Source organism: Chiloscyllium plagiosum, unplaced genomic scaffold (genome assembly GCF_037043375.1).
Source record: "Chiloscyllium plagiosum isolate Xiang-an unplaced genomic scaffold, Cpla_swu_hap1 HiC_scaffold_48, whole genome shotgun sequence".
NCBI classification, from domain to species: domain Eukaryota; kingdom Metazoa; phylum Chordata; class Chondrichthyes; order Orectolobiformes; family Hemiscylliidae; genus Chiloscyllium; species Chiloscyllium plagiosum.
Genome location: NW_028270186.1, coordinates 6,681,237 through 6,687,236, shown reverse-complemented (window position 1 = coordinate 6,687,236; position 6,000 = coordinate 6,681,237). Strand labels below are relative to the sequence as shown.

Below are 6,000 nucleotides of genomic sequence, written 5' to 3'. Positions count from 1 at the left end.
ATGAAATTCGCTGCTGGGTTTATGAGCAGTAATCAAATTGTGCTCATGGCCCGAAAAGTTAATTTTGAACTCTGCATGGACCATTAAGACATGCTGATAACACATCAGTAATGAATGGAGAACAACTATCACCAACCGCAGGCTAAACTAGTTCCCACTCCAATCCACAGAATTAAATAAACTACACACAGTTTTTAAACTGTGAATGTAATACATCATCCTCAAGGAAGCACTACTGAAACAAAATTGAACTTTTAATTACATTAAAACCTTATTTATCTAAATCTCTTTAAGGCTACCAGCTATTTCAACAGGAAAGCACAAAGTGAGGGGAATGCGCCTATAATGAGTTTATGGTGGGATGCACCAAGTGGAACTAGGGATAGTGTTACACCCAATTAACACCCAATCAGTCTGTCTCTTCTGTTGGATCCAAAGTAATGAAGCACAAGAGGAATGCTAGATTTCACTTTTACGCATAATTAGCACAGAGCAATAAGTAAATTCAAAACCACCTGAAAAGTGCACAAGACAACAGCAATTCGCTTTCAACGAAAATAGCAAAACCTCCAGCCAACTCCAACAATTAATGCTCCAAGTCCGAGAATCTAATGCTAACCATTCTCAATCCTCAATGGAGCATTTAAGTAGCTAAAAATCAGTTCTTCAAACTTGATTTATTTCTTCTAAATTGGACTGCAGTCTTTTGCAGTATTTTATTAACGACAAACAATTCTTGGTTATTGCAATCCAGTTGAACAGTTAACTGCCGTTTTATTAGAGAATGTTTAATTTAAATTTGAAATCTCTTAGGGATGCATGTTTAAGTCAGCATGAGATCATGTCTTTTGCTATTTCAGATGAGGCAGTCATTCAACAAGGTTCCATTAAGGAAGAAATGTTCAGGGAGCAAAATGCATTGGTAGATGTTGTAGCATATGCAGTGCACGCAAAGTTGCAACTGAGAGAAAGTTTGTCAGGAATACATTTTCACATAGGTTTTCAAAGTAGATGGAGAAGTGCAGTCTAACTGATTAAGTCTCACTGTGTGACGCACCAGCAACACAGTACGCATCATCACAACCTGTTGAAAGTTCCTGTAGAATCTTCAGAAATCTGAAGCTCAAAGGAATTTGGTACTAGTTAATGATTCTCTTTAGGTTAACATGCAGGTTCAAATGGCAGCTAGGAAAGCATGATCTTGCTCCTTCTTGCAGCTTGTGACAAGAGGAACTCATACTAAGAAGCTTCTGAAACGTAGTTAATGTTTTCCTGACCTCAGTGGAGTCTGCAAGTATTCACAAGAAACTCAACGAAACCAAGAATATCAAATGTAGCAAGATAAAGAAGTTGTAGTCCAAGAGAACAAGGCAGCTTATGGATCTCCAAGCACCTGTCAAATGACTAGCTGGAAGTCTCAGAGTGTACTGGAAATTTGAAAATGTGTAACAATTGGCTGTGAAACAGATTACTGAGTTGGTTGCTATTTTGACAACAATACAAATTGAACTAGTTTAAATAATGCTGCAGGATACTAAAACGCAATTGATTTTGAATTTATTGTTTTGCCAACATCAAACCAAGAGACGATCTGATGTTGGGGGGATAAAAGAGTCAGGCAGTTTGAAAGTCAGACAGAGAGTAAACTGCCATCAAGAGACAATGCCACTTAAAACACCCTCTGTCAATGAAGCACAAGAGGAATGCGAGCTTTCACTTTTACGCATAATTAGCACAGAGCAATAAGTAAATTCACAAACCCAAATAGCCTACACTGCCATTCAATCATGGTTGATATGTCTCTCAACCCCATTCTCCTGCCTTCTCCCTATAACCCTTTATCCCCTTACTAATCAATAACCTATCACTATCTTAAATACACTCAATGACTCGGTCTCCATATTCTACTGAGGGAATGAGTTCCACTGAGTATCCACCCTCTTGCAGAAGAAATTTCTCCTCATCTCAGTCCCTTCACTCTGAGGCTGTGCACTTGGATTTTCATCTCCCCCACAAGTAGAAACATCTTCTCCACATTTATTCTCCCCAGGCGTCTCAGTACTCTGTCAGTTTCAATGAGATCCCCCTTTCAATTTTCTATATTCTATATTCTATCAAGTAATGACCCAGAGTCATCAACTGGTCCATGAAAAACCCCTCATCCCTGTGATCATTTTTGTAAACCTACTCCGACCAGTATTTCCTTCCTTGGATACAGGGCCCAAAACAGCTCACAATATTCCAAATGAGGTCTGACGAGAGTCTCATACAGCCTCAGCAGTACATACCTGTTCTTGTATTCTCGCGCTTTTGAAATTAATGTTAACATTGCATTTGCTTTCCTAGCTGCCATTTGAACCTGCACATTAACCTAAAGAGAATCATTAACTAGTACTAAATCTCTTTGAGCTTCAAATTTCTGAATCATCTACAGGAACTTTCAAAACTTTCAATTCGTCCTGTTCAATATGCATCAAAGCATAGCAAGAAACAACATCTGGTTTATCAATTGTGATTTGTAGTGCTATCTTCTGCTGTTCCATACCACTTCCCAATGTCAATGTTGTGCATTTATTGCAATCAACATTACGTTACAAGAAATGAAACCAATTCAGTTTACCTTTCCGTTGCAATTGTCACAAATACTTTGCTAGAGATCTTCATTTCATCAGCGACTTAAGGGTTCCTTTGCTATTCAAGGAATCAGTCACTCTACCACGTTCTTGACAATGAGTTGCCTGATCGATCGAAGCTTCAGAAGTACTCTGAAAGGACCACAAATATAATTGTTATTTCTTTGCTCTTGGTGTTGCTCATGCTGAGTTCAAGATAAAAGTGGATGTCTTTTGCCACATGGGAGTTCAGGTTAGGCTGACTGAATTGCAACGACCATATAAGTCCAAATAAATCAATCTGAGACTGGTAGAGTTGAGAACAGAAGCAAGTCAAACAGTCAGGGCAGGCAGGGACAAGGTAGGACTAACAAATTAAACCGCATTTATTTCAGTGCAAGGAGCCTAACAGGGAAGGCAGATGAATTCAGGGCATGTTAGGAACATGGGACTGGGATATCATAGCAATTACAGAAGCATGGCTCAAGGATGGGCAGGACTTGCAGCTGAATGTTCCAGGATACAAATGCTACAGGAAGGATAGAAAGGGAAGCAGGAGAGGAGCGGGAGTGGCATTTTTGATAAGGGATAGCATTACAGCTGTGCTGAGGGAGGATATTCCTGGAAATACATCCAGGGAAGTTATTTGGGTGGAACTGAGAAATAAGAAAGGGATGATCACCTTATTGGGATTATATTATAGATCCCCTAATAGTCAGAGGGAAATTGAGAAACAAACTTGTCAGGAGATCTCAGCTATCTGTAAGAATAATAGGGTAGGGTTTTTAACTTTCCAAACATAGACTGGGACTGCCATAATGTTAAGGGTTTAGATGGAGAGGAATTTCTTAAGTGTGTACAAGACAATTTTCTGATTCAGTACATCGATGTACCTACCAGAGAAGGTGCAAAACTTGATCTACTCTTGGGAAATAAGGCAGGGCAGGTGACTCAGGTGTCAGTGGGGGAGCACTTTGGGGCCAGCAACCATAATTCTATTAGACTTAAAATAGTGATGGAAAAGGATAGACCAGATCTAAAAGTTGAAGTTCTAAATTGGAGAAAGGCCAATTTTGACGTATTAGGCAAGAACTTTCAAAAGCTGATTGGTGGCAGATGTTCGCAGGTAAAGGGATGATTGGAAAATGGGAAGCCTTCAGGAATGAGATAACAAGAATCCAGAGAAAGTATATTCCTGTTAGGGTGAAAGGGAAGGCTGATAGGTATAGGGAATGCTGGATGACTAAAGAAATTGAGGGTTTGGTTAAGAAAAAGGAAGCATATGTCAGGTATAGACAGGATAGATCGAGTGAATCCTTAGAAGAGTATAAAGAAAGTAGGAGTATACTTAAGAGGGAAATCAGGAGGGCAAAACGGGGACATGAGATAGCTTTGGCAAATAGAATTAAGGAGAATCCAAAGGGTTTTTACAAATACATTAAGGACAAAAGGGTAACTAGGGAGAGAATAGGGCCCTCAAAGATCAGCAAGGCGGCCTTTATGTGGAACTACATAAAATGGGGGAGATACTAAATTAATATTTTGCATCAGTATTAACTGTGGAAAAGGATATGGAAGATATAGACTGTAGGGAAATAGATGGTGACAACTTGCAAAATGTCCAGATTACAGAGGAGGAAGTGCTGGATGTCTTGAAACGCATAAAGGTGGATAAATCCCCAGGACCTGATCAAGTGTACCCTAGAACTCTGTGGGAAGCTAGAGAAGTGATTGCTGGGCCTCTTGCTGAGATATTTGTATCATCGATAGTTACAGGTGAGGTGCCGGAAGACTGGAGGTTGGCTAACGTGGTGCAACTATTTAAGAAGGGTGGCAAGGACAAGCCAGGGAACTATAGACCAGTGAGCCTGATGTCAGTGGTGGGCAAATTGTTGGAGGGAATCCTGAGGGACAGGATGTACATGTATTTGGAAAGGCAAGGACTGATTAGGGATAGTCAACATGGCTTTGTGCGTGGGAAATCATGTCTCACAAACTTGATTGAGATTTTTGAAAAAGTGACAAAGAGGATTGATGAGGGCAGAGCGGTAAATGTGATCGAAATGGACTTCAGTAAGGCGTTCGACAAGGTTCCCCATGGGACACTGGTTAGCAAGGTTAGATCTCACGGAATAAAGGATGAACTAGCCATTTGGATACAGAGCTGGCTCAAAGGTATAGGACAGAGGGTGGTGGTGAAGGGTTGTTTTTCAGACTGGAGGCCTGTGACCAGTGGAGTGTCACAAGGATCGGTGCTGGGTCCTCTACTTTTTGTCATTTACATAAATGATTTGGATGTGAGCATAAGAGGTACAGTTAGTAAGTTTGCAGATGACACCAAAATTGGAGGTGTAATGGACAGCGAAGAGGGTTACCTCAGATTACAACAGCATCTTGACCAGATGGGCCAATGGGCCGAGAAGTGGCAGATGGAGTTTAATTCGGATAAATGCGAGGTGCTGCATTATGGGAAAGCAAATCTTAGCAGGACTTATACACTTAATGGTAAGGTCCTAGAGAGTGTTGCTGAACAAAGAGACCTTGGAGTGCAGGTTCATAGCTCCTTGAAAGTGGAGTCGCAGGTAGATAGGATAGTGAAGAAGGCGTTTGGTATGCTTTCTTTTATTGGTCAGAGTATTGAGTAAAGGAGTTGGGACATCATGTTGCAACTGTACAGGACATTGGTTAGGTCACTTTTGGAATATTGCGTGCAGTTCTTGTCTCCTTCCTACCGGAAGATGTTGTGAAACTTGAAACGGTTCAGAAAAGATTTACAAGGATGTTGCCAAGGTTGGAGGATTTGAGCTATAGGGAGAAGCTGAACAGGCTGGGGCTGTTTTCTCTGGAGCGTCGGAGGCTGAGGAGTGACCTTATAGAGGCTTACAAAATTATGAGGGGCATGGATAGGATAAATGGACAAAGTCTTTCTCCTGGGGTGGGGGAGTCCAGAACTAGAGGGCATAGGTTTAGGGTGAGAGGGGAAAGATATAAAAAGACCTAAGGGGCAACTTTTTCACGCAGAGGGTGGTATGTGTATGGAATGAGCTGCCAGAGGAAGTGGTGGAGGCTGGTACAACTGCAACATTTCAAAGACATTTGGATGGGTATATGAATAGGAAGGGTTTGGAGGGATATGGGCAAGAATGCTGGCAGGTGGGACTAGATTGGGTTGGCATATCTGGTCTGCATGGACGGGTTGGACCGAAGGGTCTGTTTCCATGCTGTACATTTCATGACTGTCTGACTCTATGACTTGAAATAAGTCAATTTCCTTGAATGTTACTGGTAACTGCATCACCTCACTGAATATTGGTAAGAAATGGTATTAAGGGATATAGGCCAACGTCAGCCCCTTTCCTCTCCCCAGTCATTCCTGATGAAGGGTTTG

The 6,000-nt window shown here is 41.3% G+C and overlaps 1 long non-coding RNA gene across 1 annotated transcript in view; it reads right to left on the bottom strand.

Annotated features, from left to right (window-relative positions):
• Positions 1-2,637: 2,637 nt before the first annotated feature.
• The window catches only part of LOC122543062 (uncharacterized), a 392,191-nt gene continuing 388,828 nt past the window's right edge, over positions 2,638-6,000 (bottom strand). Inside the window, exon 8 of the long non-coding RNA XR_015754927.1 lies at positions 2,638-2,765. This is a non-coding gene — a long non-coding RNA (uncharacterized LOC122543062). The remainder of the gene's footprint in view (positions 2,766-6,000) is intronic.